Source organism: Perognathus longimembris, chromosome 12 (assembly GCF_023159225.1).
Source record: "Perognathus longimembris pacificus isolate PPM17 chromosome 12, ASM2315922v1, whole genome shotgun sequence".
Taxonomy (NCBI): Eukaryota; Metazoa; Chordata; class Mammalia; order Rodentia; family Heteromyidae; genus Perognathus; species Perognathus longimembris.
This window is the reverse complement of record NC_063172.1, coordinates 13,481,717-13,497,116: the sequence shown is the minus strand read 5'-3', so window position 1 is coordinate 13,497,116 and position 15,400 is coordinate 13,481,717. Positions and strand designations below refer to the sequence as shown.

The following is a 15,400-nucleotide window of genomic DNA, read 5'->3' as shown; positions in this document are numbered from 1 at the left end:
CATGGTAGGAACACGTGAGGAAGAGACACCTAGTGCGACAGGAAGCCAGAGGGATGCAGGAATGGGGCTTGCTATCGCTATACTAGAACAAATGAGGGTCCTGGGAGAACTTCATTACTATCTTCCAAGGATGAGATTCCCAGTGACCTAACCACTTTCCACTAGACTCCACCTCTCAAAGGTCCCACCATCTCACTATCTTCTCGGAACCAAGCACCTGACCCTGGTGGGGTACAAACTCCATGACACCATAGCGGATTGTGTGTGGCCTACAGGAGAAGAAAGCTGGCCTCACAAAGAACCTGGGTAATGGAGTCATCCAAGCCTGGCTTCGGATGCTGGGATAGATGGTCAGGGCTATGCAGACACCCCGAGGCCTCCCCTCCATGGTGGCTGCAGTGGTATTGGTCTGTAGCAGTGGAGGCCCCTAGAGTGATAGAGATGGTATCTGGAGTTGATTGATTCGCTTCTGCACCCATCAAGGCACAAACTTGAGGAAGCAGATCAATCACCTGGCTCTCCATGATTCCACAGTGAGTTGATGCAGACCCAGGATTTGAACCCTGGGGCACACTGGCTCTATACTTTTTTAAAATGTGCTTCCCTATTGTTACCATTATTTCTCCCTTCAGACAAGAGAAAGCGTTGCCTCTCCCCGTTTACTTCCCTGGCCCTCTTCTCCCCAATTCTCTGGCAAAATTCCTTTCTACCACAAAATGGCAGTGAAAACATGCAAGCGCTGTCATGGCCAGTTGCTGGTGGCTCACACTTGTGCTCACACCTGACTACTCAGGAGGCTGAGATCCGCCTCACAGCCAGCCCAGGCAAGAAAGTCCATGAGACTCTTTATCTCCAATTAACTACCAGAAAACCCAGAAGTGGTGCTGTGACTCAAGAGGTAGAATGCTCAGGGACAAGCGCCAAGTTCCAGCCCCACAACATCTAGAATTTTAGTTTGGGCATTCATTTATTTGTCCGTCCATCCATCCACCCACACCACAAACACACATCCTGCCCCGGGCTCTGACACCTCGCATCTTCATCACTGACAGCCACATGCCCTAAACCCTTGGCCCTTCCAACGCCCTTGTCACCGGGAGGTTCAGAATGCTCACTCCATAGGACCAAGCACTTGATTTAAATAGGCTGCTATTTGGGCAGCCCCTCCCTACCTCACCCCCCCATGTTACCATGGTGATGTTATTTTAACAACTCCTTAATATTTAATGAAAATGATGCTTCTGACAGGCAAGCAGAAGAGCAGCCACACTACAGAGGGCTTAGAGGGGCCCACAAGGACTTTATTTTTTTTCCAGAAAGCCAACAGTCTCCCTACCCCCTTATCCCTCAATCCCTGTATTCTGTTTGTCACCAGAAAGTGTGAGCATTCTGGAGCAAAGAGCCTCATGATGCCGCTCGGGAACTATGCGCCGCAATCGAAGCTTGTCACATTTTTAATGTAGAATGTCACAACGGCTCCTCTAGGATGGGGGAAGCAGGATGGCATTATTAAACACCAACCTGCTCGTTTCGCTCCTGCTTGTCTGAGATTGCTGAGAGCCTTGTTGGTTTCCGGTGTATTGTTGTTATTATTGTTGTTTTAGGACTGAGGCTTAAGCTCAGGGCCTGGGTGCTGTCCCTGAGCTTTTTCACTCAAGGCTGGTGCTCTACCACTTGAGCCACAGCTCCACTTCCAGCTTTTGGGTGTCTAATTGGAGATAAAAGTCTTATAGTCTTTCCTGCCCTGGCTGGCTTTGAACCACAATGCTCAGAGCTCATCATTAGCTAGGGTTACAAGTATGAGCCACTGGTACACGGCCATTTTAGTTTAACTGGACTGTAAGACAGCATATGCAGAGCCCAGAGAGAGCGAGAGAGAGAGAATGTATGTATGTGTTTGTGTGTGTGTGTGTGTGTGTGTGTGTGTGTGTGTGTGTACTCTAGGGTGTAAAACCACCCATGCAGCCTGGTCAAGTAACAAGCAGGTGCAGGGACTGAGGGATCAAGCCCTCTATCCCCAAGGGAGCTCGGGCCACCCTCTGGCAACCTCCATCACTGCTGGCCTTGTATGTCATACACTTGAAGGCAAAAGTTTATTACCCATTCCAGATGCCCAGTGAGAAAGATGAGTAAGTCCACTAATGTGGCAAGAGAAAAAGAATGCTGCTCTCTTAGCCTCGTGACCTTGAGTAAGCTGCCTACCCCTCTCTGTGCCTCAGTTTTCTCATCCATACATTGAAGATAATAGCACTCCATGCACTAGCGGTCATCGTGAAGTTTAAAATGAAAAAAAACCTCACAAGAAGACCTAGGTCAGTACTGAAAATACTTAGCACTACTGGTGCACAACTGTAGTTTGAACTACTTGGGAGGCTGAGCGCTGAGAATTGAGGTGCCAGACTGGGCAAGCAACTCCCAAGAGACTGTTAGGTCCAATTAACCAGCAAAAAGGTAGAAGTGGAGGCATGGATCAAGTGGTAGAGTGTCAGCCACAAGTGAAAAAGGCCAGTGAGAGGTCCTGAGTTCAAGCCCCAGTATCAGCCCATGCACTCATGTGCGCATGCACGCGTGCATACACACACACACACACACACACACACACACACACTTAAACTTGGAAAGCACTAAATAAACTCTGGCGAGGACTGCATGCCTCTGTGGCACTGTGCATGCAGTTTTAGTATCAACGAGCCTGCCATAGGCGTTTACTGGGCCCGGACACAGTGCCATCTTAGACATGATACCATCGCCAAATCTCCTATCATCATCATTATCCTTGCAGTTGAGGAAACTGAGGCTCAGAATGGTTGGCGAACTTGCCCAAGGTCCCGAGGCCTATCAGAGAGGATTTGAGTGCAGTTTGTCTGGGTCTGCTACTCTGTCATCGCATGGAGTGTAGTACAAACAGATTGAAGCCTTTAGCTTGCTGCCTACCACAAGCCTCCATCACACACGTGGTGCCATGGAAACCGCAGGTGCTTCTGGGAGGAGGCTGTCCTGGAAAGCGTGACTGTAGATGCCCCGGAGGCCATGTATGTCTGTGGGCAGAAGCGGGGTGTGAAGGTGGAGAAGCAGCTTGTAGGTAGGGAAGCTGGGGGTGGGAATGGGGGGGGGGATGGGAAGCATGGCTGCATTTGAAGAAGCTTCACTGTGCAACAGGCAGATCTGTGGTGCTGGGCAGAGGCCATCCACAATAAATATGAGCTTTGTGTTTTTTTTATGATCTTTAAGTAGTTGTACAAAGGAATTGCCATTTAACAAGGCAGTGTATGGGTACGATCTGTCTTAATCATTGTCACCCTTCCAACATCCTTACTGGTCCCTCCCCTCCTCACCCCTTCCCCTCATCTTCTTAATTTTGTAGGGTATACATTAGGTCCTTGACTGCATTCCCTCCCTCTTCTCCTCTTCATTGAGCTGACAGGAGTTTAATCGAAGTAAGTGGCTTGGGAGAGGAAGATGGAGAACAAGCAAAAGGGGAGCTGGAAGCTGCTATAGTTTTCCATATCCTCATGGCAGGATTTCGTGAGTGTGACAGTAAGAAAATTCATGTGTAGGACCACATGTATATGTGGAAAATAACCATGCTTCCTGCTTGTACCTCCCAGAACAAAGAAAGAGAAGAGAAAGTGTGAAGTGTGTAACAAAGTCAATCGAGTCATAGTACGCTATAAAAACCTATCTGTGCTGGGTGCCAGTGGCTCATGCCTATCATCCTAGCTACTCAGGAAGCTGAGATCTGAGGATTTCAGTTCAAAGCCAGCCCAGGCAGGAAAGTCCATGAGACTCTTATCTCCAATGAGCCACCAGAAAACCAGAAGTGGCGTTATGGCTCAAAGTGGTAGAGCGCTAACCTTGAGCTGAAGAGCTCAGGGACAGCACCCAGGCCCAGAGTTCAAGCCCCATGACCAACAGGAAGAAAGAAAGAAAGAAAGAAAGAAAGAAAGAAAGAAAGAAAGAAAGAAAGAAAGAAAGAAAGAAAGAAAGAAAGAAAGAAAGAAAGAAAGAAAGAAAGACAAGGTGACAGTGGCTCACACTTCTAATCCTAGCTATTCAGAAGGCTGAGATCTGAGGATCACAGGGCCATTCAGAGCTAGCCTAGGCACAAATGTCTATGAGAGTCTTATCTCCAACTAAACATCAAAAAGTCAAAAGTGGAACTCTGGCTCAAGGGGCAGAGCACCCGTCTTTAGCAAAAAGGATCAGGGACCACACCCAGGCCCTGGATTCAGACCCCAGGACTGGGAAAGGCAGGGAGGGAGGGAGGGAGGGAGGGAGGGAGGGAGGGTGGGAGGGAGGGTGGGAGGGAGGGTGGGAGGGAGGGTGGGAGGGAAAAGACCACCACTTATCTGTGTATCCGTTAGTTATTGACCCAGTAGTGCTTTGTAGCAAACAACCTCGGTGATGAATAACTGGAAACATTTAGTTCTCAGCTCCACAGGGTCCACTGACCCCTGTTTGCCTGGACTGGTTTGGCCCCCACCCCTGAGGTCAGTGTCAAGGATCTGCAGTCCTGGCTGGCTGACTGCTGGTTTGGCAGTTGGCTCCTGACCCATCGATCTGGCATGACCTGGGCCGAGCTGACGGAGGCACTGCTCACGCGTCATGCACCCTGCAGCAGGCCTGTCCAGGCATGAGCTCATGGTAGTGACAGAAGAGCGAGGGTACAAACAGAAGGTGCCAGGGTGTGCTCAGGCCTTGGCTTGTATCGTAGTCACTGACACCCCGTGCACCAAGTGCAGACACCATGGCCAGAATCACTGTGGGCAGAGGGCGGAGCTGAGACAGCACCGTGTTTTTCTCCCGTCCTCCAGGGCAGACGGGGTGGGGCGAGTCCTCAGATGCACTTGAGACATCCACATCCTGTCTCCCCCGCCCCCCAACAGCCACAGGGGGTGGACTGGACCCCCAAAGGTGAAGTCAGCTTCTGCTCCCTGACCCAAACATCTACAGTGACAAGTAAGATCCATTCTGACAGGCATGGGGACCCCAGCATACACACCACAACACCCACCTGGCTGCCATGCTTTCCCTAAGTGGCTTCCCTCGAAGCAGAGCACGACAGACAGCCTGGGAGCCCAGGGTCAGCTACTTTCCTCCCTTTGGGCTCTGGTACCCAAAAAGTTTGCCCTAAAAAGAGTCCACCTAGAAATGTAAAGTCAAATGAAAGGAAGCCCTGCCTAAGGAGACTAGCCTGAGTGAGGGAGGCATCCCCAAAAAAAGAAGAAAAAGAGAGGGAGAGGGGAAGAGAGAGAGAGAGAGAGAGAGAGAGAGAGAGAGAGAGAGCAAGCTTTATCTTCCCTCAGTCTGGTGCAGGTAAACCTTTTGCCATCATAGGGAAATCTTCCATCTGAGACAGTTGTTGTGAAAAGCGAATGAACACCCATGAATCCAAGGGAGCCCCCTCCACCAGGGAGGAGCCCTAGAATCTTTCCTCTCCCCTCTCCCCTCATCTGTCTGGAATACAGATTTCTCAAGGCAAGAGAGCAAGAAGCGGGACCTGGAAATCGGCAGTCCTTCTTCCTCCTTCAGGCACGTCTGTGGTTGTGGCATCTAGCTGGGTCACTGACCCTGTGCGGGTCATCAGGGGCACTGTTTCTGTCAGGGCCTCGGTCTGTCTGCCAGGGCCTTCAGGATATTGTCTCCCCAGGCCCCCAGTCTCTCCCTATCTGCCTAGTCTTTCTCTTTCTGCCTCTCCCACGGGCCCATTCAAAGTTGAAGTGCCGGAAGCTCAAGTGACTCTCGGAGCCGTGGCACTGTAAATCCCATCGCTTGGTGAACACCCAGTTCTTCTGATGTGGATTTGGAGCCCTGAGGGTTCTCTCACCTAAAAGGTGCCTAGAAGCTCTTGGCACCCCTCCCCATACTCAAGCCTGAGTCTCCACAAAGCCTAGAAAGCTCCTGACACTGGAGACATAGGAGCCTTTTCACTCCGGGACAGTGGAGGACTCAGCAGAGAACTGGTCTAGATTGTCCAGAGGGGAAAACCTAACTGAAGGCCAACAAGTTAGTTTTGGCCCTCCAGACCCCCAGTGGAGGCAGAGAAGGTAAAGGCTGACGCAAACTGAAATCATTTCTCGGCCTCAGATCACAGTCTGGGATCTCTCGGTGAGGCCTGGAGCTAGTTATTTATGTCTCTGATCCTCCGTTGGCCCCTGGGTAAAAACGGGAGCCTACAGTGCTCACCTCTGAATGTTGTTATGAGAATTCCACCAGCGAAGCCTCATCCGGGGCTCAGAGCAGCATCTGCATTCAACAAAGGCCACGCTTCGTAAAACCCATCCACCTGGCATGACTGTTGTGCCGTGGAAGCAATGATGGGAACGATGTTGAGTGTGACAGATTGGTGGTGGGGTAATGATGAGAACCTTTAGGATCCTTTCGTGGGTGATTTGGCCCAGGATCACTCCATTGGCAGTGCTAGCAGGGAGACTAATCCTGACTTCTCCAGAGAAAGTGCTTCTGTACCACCAGAAGTTGCCCATCATGTCACTCCATGGTTTCTCCTATTTCAAAAAGTACCTGTAGCAGGGCACCAGTGGCTCACACTGGTAATCCCAGCTACTCAGGAGGCTGAGAGCTGAGGATCACAGTTCAAAGCCACTCTGGGAAGCAAAGTCTATGAGGCTCTTATTGCCAATTAACCACCGCAAAGCTGGAGGTAGAGTTGTGGCTCAAGTGGTAGAGTGCTAGCCTTGAGCAAAAAGAAACTCAGGAATAGCGCCCAGGCCATGAGTTCAAACCTTTAGACTGGCACACACACAAACACACACACACACACGTTCCTCTCTATGTATATGACCATTGGAAACCCCGACTTCCTTCCAACTTTCTGCTATCAGATCTACGCACCCAGATCTGCATTAACCATGTGAAGATACAGCGTGTATCTAAAAACTCTTAATTAACTGCAAAGCTTAATTAACTTAATCAATCTCCTTCCCTGTTCCCCTCCCTCCCCGCCAAAAAAGAGGACTGCTTTAAGTATAGTCTCTAACTGCAAGTTCTGATTTTAGTAGTTTCTAATCAGACTCCAAATTACTAGTTTGCTGTCTTAATCTGCCCAAGTTATCGCCTTCCCTGTGTGATTCATCTGTCTCTCTCTGGCCACATTTCAGACAGAGACAAGCTTTACAGTGCGGTTTATCGTGTTGTGTTTATTGTTCCCTGAAAGGAGTGAATGGAAACAATAGTGTTCTCTCTCTCTCTCTTTCTCTCTCTCTTTCTCTCTCTCTCTCTCTCACACACACACAAACTGTGCACTTATGCAACCACAGTCTCTAGGGTCCCTTGCTCCACCCACCTTCCAGATTTCTTTTCTCTTTTTTGGAAAGTTTTTTTTTTCTTCTTTTCTTTTTAGAATCCAAGGAAACGTATCCCAAAGCAGGCAGTAGCGAAACATGCAGAATCAGCTCTTCTGACTCTAGAGGGTCTCCAGTGACGCCCACCCCTTCCTGACCCTTAATCTGGGTTCCATGCTGGCCCTGCCAGCACTACCCAGGCCTCCACGCCCTCCCCACGCGTTTCCTGCTTGCAGTCTTACTCTCACATCCCCTGAGGAAGCTTGTTAACATTACAAACCAAAGCCAGGCACTGGTGGCTCACACCTGTCATCCTAGCTACTCAAGAGGCTGAGATCTGAGGATCATGGTTCAAAGCCAGCCTGGGCAGGAAAAGTCCATGAGACTGTCATCTCCAATTAACCACCAGAAAACAGGAAAGTGGTAGAGCTGCTAGCCTTGAGCAAAAGAGCTCAGGGACCAGTGCCCAGGCCCTGAGTTCAAACCCTAGTCACAAAACGGGGGGGGGGGGGGGGGTTGGGGGGCAGCAGTGGAAGTGTGGCTCAAGTGGCAGAGCACCAGACTTGAGAAAAAAAACACTAGCAAAACCTTGAGGCCCTGAGTTCTAGCCCCAGAACACACACACATGCACACACACACACACACACACACACACACACACACACACAAATCAGGTCCATCTCAGGAACTGTGACCACCACATGCTTTCTCACTGCACTTGGACTGACACTGAACATCTTTCCCTTGATTCCCAAACCTGGAGAGGTATGGTCCTCCCGTCTCTCCAGCCTCCTTTCCCCGGTCCGTTCCTCCATCCCTCCAGACTTCAATCTGCTTCCTCAGCCTCACCAAGCCTGGGTCTACCTTTAAGCTCCTCATTTGCAGTTCAGCTGAATGGGCCCTTTGCCCGAGGCTGGGTTCCTTGAGTAGACAGAGGCTGAGGCAAAGCGATTCACACTTTATAGGGGGGGAGGCATGGAGCCAGGAAGGGGGAGGAGGAGGGGAAGGTGTTGACCAGGCAGGAACCAGAGTGAGAGGAAACAGGAATGTAAGGGACAAGCAGCGTTGCACATGTGTCCATCAGTGGCCCCGTGACTTCCTGAGAAACCCCAGCCCATTGCTGTCACATTGCAGATTTGTATGCTCAGACTCACGGAGCTTATGAGGAAAGTGTGGACAGAACACTATAATGATAATGATAATATTATAACCCTCAGATAGTAAGAGCAGTAGCTTAGATTTCCGTGTTACGCGGATTTAGAAATACACAAATAATACAATGCACTGTACTTTGGGACTTCATCTGTCAAGAAGGTGTTACTATGGAGCATTAGAAAGAGGGCCAAATGTAGCACCAGCTATGAGTGGAGTGACTGGTGACACATGAGGTAAACTGAGGTGGTGACAGACTTCTGAGGGAAGTGTGTCCTTTGGGCATCCCTGTGCAGCTCCATTCCCGTGGACCAGGTTTTCTAACACCGCCTATCCTTCATCACTGCTCAAACCAAACAGGAGCAAATGGAGCATGCACGGCATCCTCAAATACCATCCGTCATGTGGGAGCAGATTGGTGTTTCCACGCAAGGTGACAGAACGGGAAGCCCTGTGTCTCCAGGAAGCCCATGAACTGTAGAGAAAGGAAGGAATGGGCTGCCTCTTCCAGCTCCTGCCTGTCCCCGGGTCAGCCTCGCCTGTCCTTCCCGTGTGGGGCGGGCCACCTGCCCTTTGGCTAGATCTAGAGAGGCCATGGTCTGTGCGTGTGATCTGAGCAAAGGAGCAGCAGTGACGCCGGCACTGCAGGCGTCGTGCTGGCTGTGAACCTGGGCTTCAGGACAGGGGAGCTGTGCAAGTAGACCTAGGCAATCTAGCGTGGCATTTGCACTGGGCCCATTCCTGCCTTCCTCGAGCCTTCCATGCCCATCCTCTCAGATGTCCTCCTGAAGACATCTTCAGAAGGCAGACACCAGGGCCATTGGCCCAATAGTTGCAACGTGCAAATTTAGCTGCTTGCAGAGGAATTTCAACCTGGGAAGCCACTGGCGATAAAGAGCGGCACACTCTGACACATGAGGACGTTGCTCTTGAAAAGATGGACTGTTGGAGAACTTGTGAGGCTCACAAAACAGCACAGGTTCTCGTGAGTTGGAACACTGGCTGTGTGGGCACCACTGAAATCTACACCTGATACAGGTGTTTGCAAGGCCTTGATGGGAAGTAAGCACACGTCTATTACGTGGTTGGATCTTGGGTTCTAAGAAGTGGCTGATTTAAGGGGGGAGGGGCGGGAGAGAAACGTGCTGGGCGCCAGTGGCTCATACCTACAATCTTAGCTACTCGGATTCTGAGATCTGAGGATTGTGGTTCGAAGCCAGTGTGGGCAGGAAAGATTCTTATCTCCAATTAAGCATCAAAAAGCCAGAAGTGAAAGTGTGACTCAAGTGGTAGAACACCAGCCTTGAGTGCAAAAAACTCAGGGACAGTACCTGGGTCCTGACTTCAAGACCCAGGACTGGCCCAAGAGGGGGAGAAGGGCAAAAATGACAGGAACATCAATATGTGCTAAAAATTGGAATAAAGAAGAAAAGATCCTCCAATACATGAAGCAGATAAACAGATGCATTCATGCAGTGGGGTGTTATTTAGGTCTAAAAATGAACTGTGGGCCAGGCATCATTGGCTCATGCCTATAATCCTAGCTACTCAGGAAGCTGAAATCTGAGGACCATGGTTCAAAGCCATCCTGAGCAGGAAAGTCCATGAGACTCTTATCTCCAGTAAACTATCAAAAAAAAAAAAAAGCCAGAGATGGAGCTGTGGCTCAAGTGGTAGAGCATTAGCTTTGAGAGAAAGAAGCTCAGAGACAGCACTCAGGCCCTGAGTTCAAGCCCAAGGCCTAGGAGAAAAGACTATGGTGGTGAAGACATAGAGCAGCCTTAGTGCCCACTGCTCATGGAAGACATCAGCCTCAAAAGTCTGTCCACTATCTGAGCCCCACAACATTAAGTGTTGACAACACTGGGGCGCTGGTGAACTGTCTGCTCCATACTGTTAGGGATACAGGATGCTGTGTGGTTGTAGAGAGACTCTAACATAAACTATGGGCTTCTGTGAGCAATGACGTATCAGCCTCGGTGCCTCAGTTGTAACAGATATACTGCACCAGTGCAAGACATCAATAGCAGGAGGAGACTCTGTGGGGTGAGGAGAGGCAGCGGGAAGCAGGGGACACACAGACCCTCTTGATGTATATATATCTGCCGGGTTTTGCTCTAAATCACAACCATTTAAAGTTTTTAAGCCTATTAGAAAATCCAAGTGAAACAATACGATAGCACAGGAAATTATTGTAATCATTGTAATGGCTGACACATAATGCAAGTTGGCCCCTTGTCATTGGGTAGGCTGTACCAAAACGAAGAGGAAGGAGCTGAGCTCCCTGAAGAGCCCAAGTTCACTCGGGTCCAAGTAGGCAGGTGGTAGAGGCTTCGGGATCATTCCCCCATCACCGCGCTGGAGGAAGGCCCTCTTATTACCCTCCACTTTAGTTTGGGTTTGTTTGTTTGTTTTCTGGTCCTGGGACTTGAACTCTGGGCCTGAGCACTGTCCCTGAGCTTCTGTTGCTCGAGGCAAGCATTCTACCACTTGAGCCACAGCTCCATTTCCAGTTTTCTGGTGGTTGACTGGAGATCAAGGACTCACAGACTTTCCTGCTCAGGCTGGCTTCGAACCGTGATCCTCAGATCTAAGCCTTCTGAGTAGCTAGGATTACAGGTGTGAGCCACCGGCACCGGGCTCTCCTGGTTTTATACGTCAAAGAAGGGAGACTTGGGCTGGGGATATGGCCTAGTGGCAAGAGTGCCTGCCTCATATACATGAGGCCCTGGGTTCGATTCCCCAGCACCACATATACAGAAAATGGCCAGAAGTGGCGCTGTGGCTCAAGTGGCAGAGTGCTAGCCTTGAGCAAAAAGAAGCCAGGGACAGTGCTCAGGCCCTGAGTCCAAGGCCCAGGACTGGCCAAAAAAAAAAAAAAAAGAAGGGAGACTTGGAAGTTTAGTTACATATCCAGCATCACAGTAATGAAGGCAAGATCACGGACCAGACTTGTGTACCACTCACTGTGCATTGTGTGTGTCTGTGAGAGAGAGGAGGGGGGAGAGGGTGTGAATGGATAAATACATAACACCACAAATGCATACAGTACATATATGAATATATAATCAAACCTGCATGTCATTTAGCTATACGTGCCTGACTGAAGTAGACAGGAAAAAGAAAGGGCAAACAGTAGGTTCTGGAAGGAGGTGAGCGGAAGTCTAAGAACCTCAAGGCTGCCTGCAGCTGCAGGCTGGGGTATGGAGGGTGTGGGTGACTCCCAGGCAGCCAGGTGGGGGGGGGGTCCTGCCTCCCCCCCACACCCCTATGTCTGGGCCACTTGGACAAGCTGACCGCTGTTTTCCTTGAGGCCTTGCCAGATGCATCGGAAGCCTGCCTCCCACCCTGAGCCGTCCTTGGGGGTAACCGCCTGGATGGGAGGGGGGTCACAGGCCCCACAGCTGGAGCCCTGATCCACCACCTTCTCCAGGATGCTCTCTCACAGCCCCGAGGGGCCCTGGCCAAGGCAGGACCACCCCCTCCTTAAAGGGGAAAAGAAGATCCCTGGTCCCAAGAGCTTCCTTGGGTTTGGCACACAGAGCCCGCTGCATGCCAAACCCAGAAACACATGGGCAGCCCCTTTGCACCATGGAAGGTGCTAGAATGAACTTCCCTGAGCCACCTAGGTCCTGAGGGACTTTGGACCATACTAATACACAAAGATCCAAGTATCCAATATGGGCAAGGCCCTCTTTCCTGCCACTTGCCTCATTCCGCCTTGCCATTTTTAATTCCGTCCTGATATCCTGACACCACCACACACACCGCCCCCCCCCCCCCGCCTCCCACCCACTGAAGGACGTGAGGAGCCAGCTCTTGCCATAATCATGGCTTTGCCTTTCCATGTCTGGCCCAGTGCCTGACGCAGAGCCTGTTCTCAAGTGACGTCCGCACCACACGGCAGCCTTGAGTCAGGAACAGCCTGATCAATCCAGGCACAGGAAATTCAGGGGCACTCTTCCCCCATTCATTCCAGAGGATTCCGGCTATAGCCTCTTTAAATTCCCCTATTGTTTTTCAATCACTCCAATTGATTTCCCTCACCCCTCTCCCTAGGGGGGTCTCCAGTGAACTGCATTAAATCGCAATTAATGTTGACGTTGGTTTCCCTCCGGCTCTCCCCCTTCTGTGGAAGGAGGTGCACAGGTGGTAGCAGCTTGAAGGGCCAATAGTAATCACATCAGGGCGGAGGGGGAGCGTTGTCAAGGGCATTTGCAGTTAAATTAGGTGACACTTCTGCAGCTTTCTGGGGGAAGGGACACCAGGGGGTGATGACTGCTCAGAAGGGGCGCTGGCTCCTGTTCAGAAACGCTGCAGGAGATGTGACACAGGAAGACTGACTGCCAGGATTCATTCCTGCGTGATTGGCTTTGCATGGCTTCAGTTTGACCCATCGATTTCTAGAAGCCCTTTCTGCAGGTGCAATGCATAAACAAATCTGTGTGCCGTCACTTTGTGGCATCTCCTTCTGCTCGTTTGATTGTTTCCTTGGTTCTTGGTAATAGTACCCAGACTGCTGTGTCACAGGTGTGGGCGGACCGTTCACCCTCACCGTGGATGCTGTATTGAGATACACAGAGATGCGCTGTAGATGCTATCTCTGCCCTTAAGGTACCCACCAGCTCTGATATTGTGTGAAAAAATACCCTCGACTACAATAAGCATGGAGGAGTGAAACGTTCTTCCTTTGGCCATCAGAACACCCTAAAATCTCTCCCATGAGATCCTGGCAACCTCAGCCCTCCTCTAACAAGCCAGATTCTTCCCTAAGAATAAGCTTTATTAAGGGTTTCAATCAGCTCACTTGGAATTTTTTTCTCCCCTGTAATCAGTGATTCATCAGCCTACAATTCATTAGGATTGCTATTATCATGGGTAATAGCACAGCTGGGCACTGTGTCTCAGCCTGGCGCTCTCCTCTGACAGGAGGGGTCCATGGCAAGTCCGAGGGGGGGAACCCTGCTAGTTCTGAGATGCTTCTCAGAGGTGCAGAAACGCCCAGCACTCTAGATCCGACATCCCAAGTCCCACAGCCCTTCTACCTGGGCTTTTCTTTAACTCGTGTGTGTGTGTGTGTGTGTGTGTGTGTGTGTGTGTGTGTGTGTGTGTGTGTGTGTGTGTGTAAAGAGAGAGAGAGAGAGAGAGAGAGAGAGAGAGAGAGAGAGAGAGAGAGAAAGAGGATCCTAAGGCTTGAACTCAGGGCCTAGACTGTGTTCCTGAGCTTCTTTGCTCAAGGCTAGTGCTCTACCACTTGAGGCACAGTTCCATTTCCAACTGTTTGGTTGCTAATTGGAGACAAGAGTCTCACAGACTTTCCTGCCCAGGCTGGCTTCAAACCATGATCCTCAGATCTCAGCCTCCTAAGTAGCTGGGATTATAGGTGTGCACTAGCCAGTGCCCAGCTGCTTTGAGTATTTTCAAGGCACAGTTTTAGTAGGAGATAGGAGCTTTCCTCTAAGAACTACTCTCCTCCCTGTCCTCAGTTGTGCATGTGAGCTTAGCAAGACCTATTTGATGATATTCTTGGGAGGCTGTGGCAGGATGGGGAATAGAAAAGTCCCTTGGTATCTGGGGAGGATTGTTCCAATGCCCTAAAACCCTCCGGGGCTCAAGTCCCTCGTGTAAAATAGCATAGCATTTGCAAGCTTTACATGTGTGTGTGTGAGTGCTGATACTGGAGTTTGAACTCAAGACCTGGTGCTCTTGCTTAGCTTTTTCACTCAAGGTAGACACTCTATCACTTGAACCACACCTCTCCTTCTGGCCTTTTGCAGGTTGATTGCATAGCAAAGTTTCTTGGATTTTCAGCCCAATCTGGCTTTGAAGTAGGATCCTGAGATCTCAGCCTCTACTGTAGTTAGAATTCCAGGCATGAGCCGCGGGTGCTCAGCCAAGGTATTTTAAATGAGTATATCACTCATAATATTGCATCCAACATAGATGCTATGGAAGTAGTCCTTATTCTGTATTGTTGAGATAATAATAAGAACGAAGTTTGCTTGTGGTCGGTACAGATGCAGGATTTGTTTCCCAAATTATTTTTGGTTCATGGTTGTTTGAATCTTGATGCAGAACCTGTACATATGCAGAACCAACTGCCGTTGGTATTTTTGAGTACTGACTCTATATGGTGGCTACCAGTTCTCATTTTATCTCTGTAGAACACTCTCAGGTGGTTTTTAAACCTCTACTTGTCCTAAAAAGTATTTATGGAGCATCTATCAATGCCAAATTTTACGCAACGTACTGAGCTGCATTTATGAACCAAAGTTCCTTGTTGACAAGGAGCTGGAGTTCTAGGGGCAATTGTATAGACAATGGCATCAGGGTTCAGAGGTCAGGGCCACCCACCTGGCTTTGAGTGCTTGGGGTGGATTTCATGTCACAGGGAGAGAGAGTGTCTAGAATGTGGCAACAATGGACATAGGTTCTAGTTGTAGGGTTCACTAGCTGTGTCACCTCAGAGGAAAGGTTGTGCTATGCTTCTGGGTCTCTGGTTGTGAAATGGGGGTGGGACTACTTGAGGTGATTATGGCTTTCTAGATGGTCAAGCTGTAAAGATGCACTTCCAAACCTGTGCCACCAAGAGCTGCCTCTTGTACACTGATGCACCTCAGTAGACCCCAAGTGTCATGGAAAGGAGCCAGGACTTCTCCCAATCCTGGGTGTGCTACAAACACTTGATCCTGAGAGAGAGGACCGGTGCAGAGCACTTATGAATCATGAACCATCCCACTACATGGCATTGGGATGAGATCGAAGTGGAACTGTGAGGATGATGGGGGTAACCCCTCACCCCACCCCCACCCCAACGCTTTCAAGCAGCAGAGCTTTTTTCTTCTCTGAAGAGTTCTACAAAACCCTGTGGCTCTTAAGACCATCTCTGGTGATTTTGTTTCTCAGTCTGAAAATCAAGCCTTAATTGTTTCTGGAAAACACTGTCA

The 15,400-nt window shown here is 50.0% G+C and overlaps 1 protein-coding gene across 4 annotated transcripts in view; it reads left to right on the top strand.

Annotated features, from left to right (window-relative positions):
* Positions 1 to 15,400, top strand: part of Zhx2 (zinc fingers and homeoboxes 2) — a 124,511-nt gene that overhangs the window by 69,988 nt on the left and 39,123 nt on the right. The gene's annotated exons all lie outside the window — the stretch shown is intronic.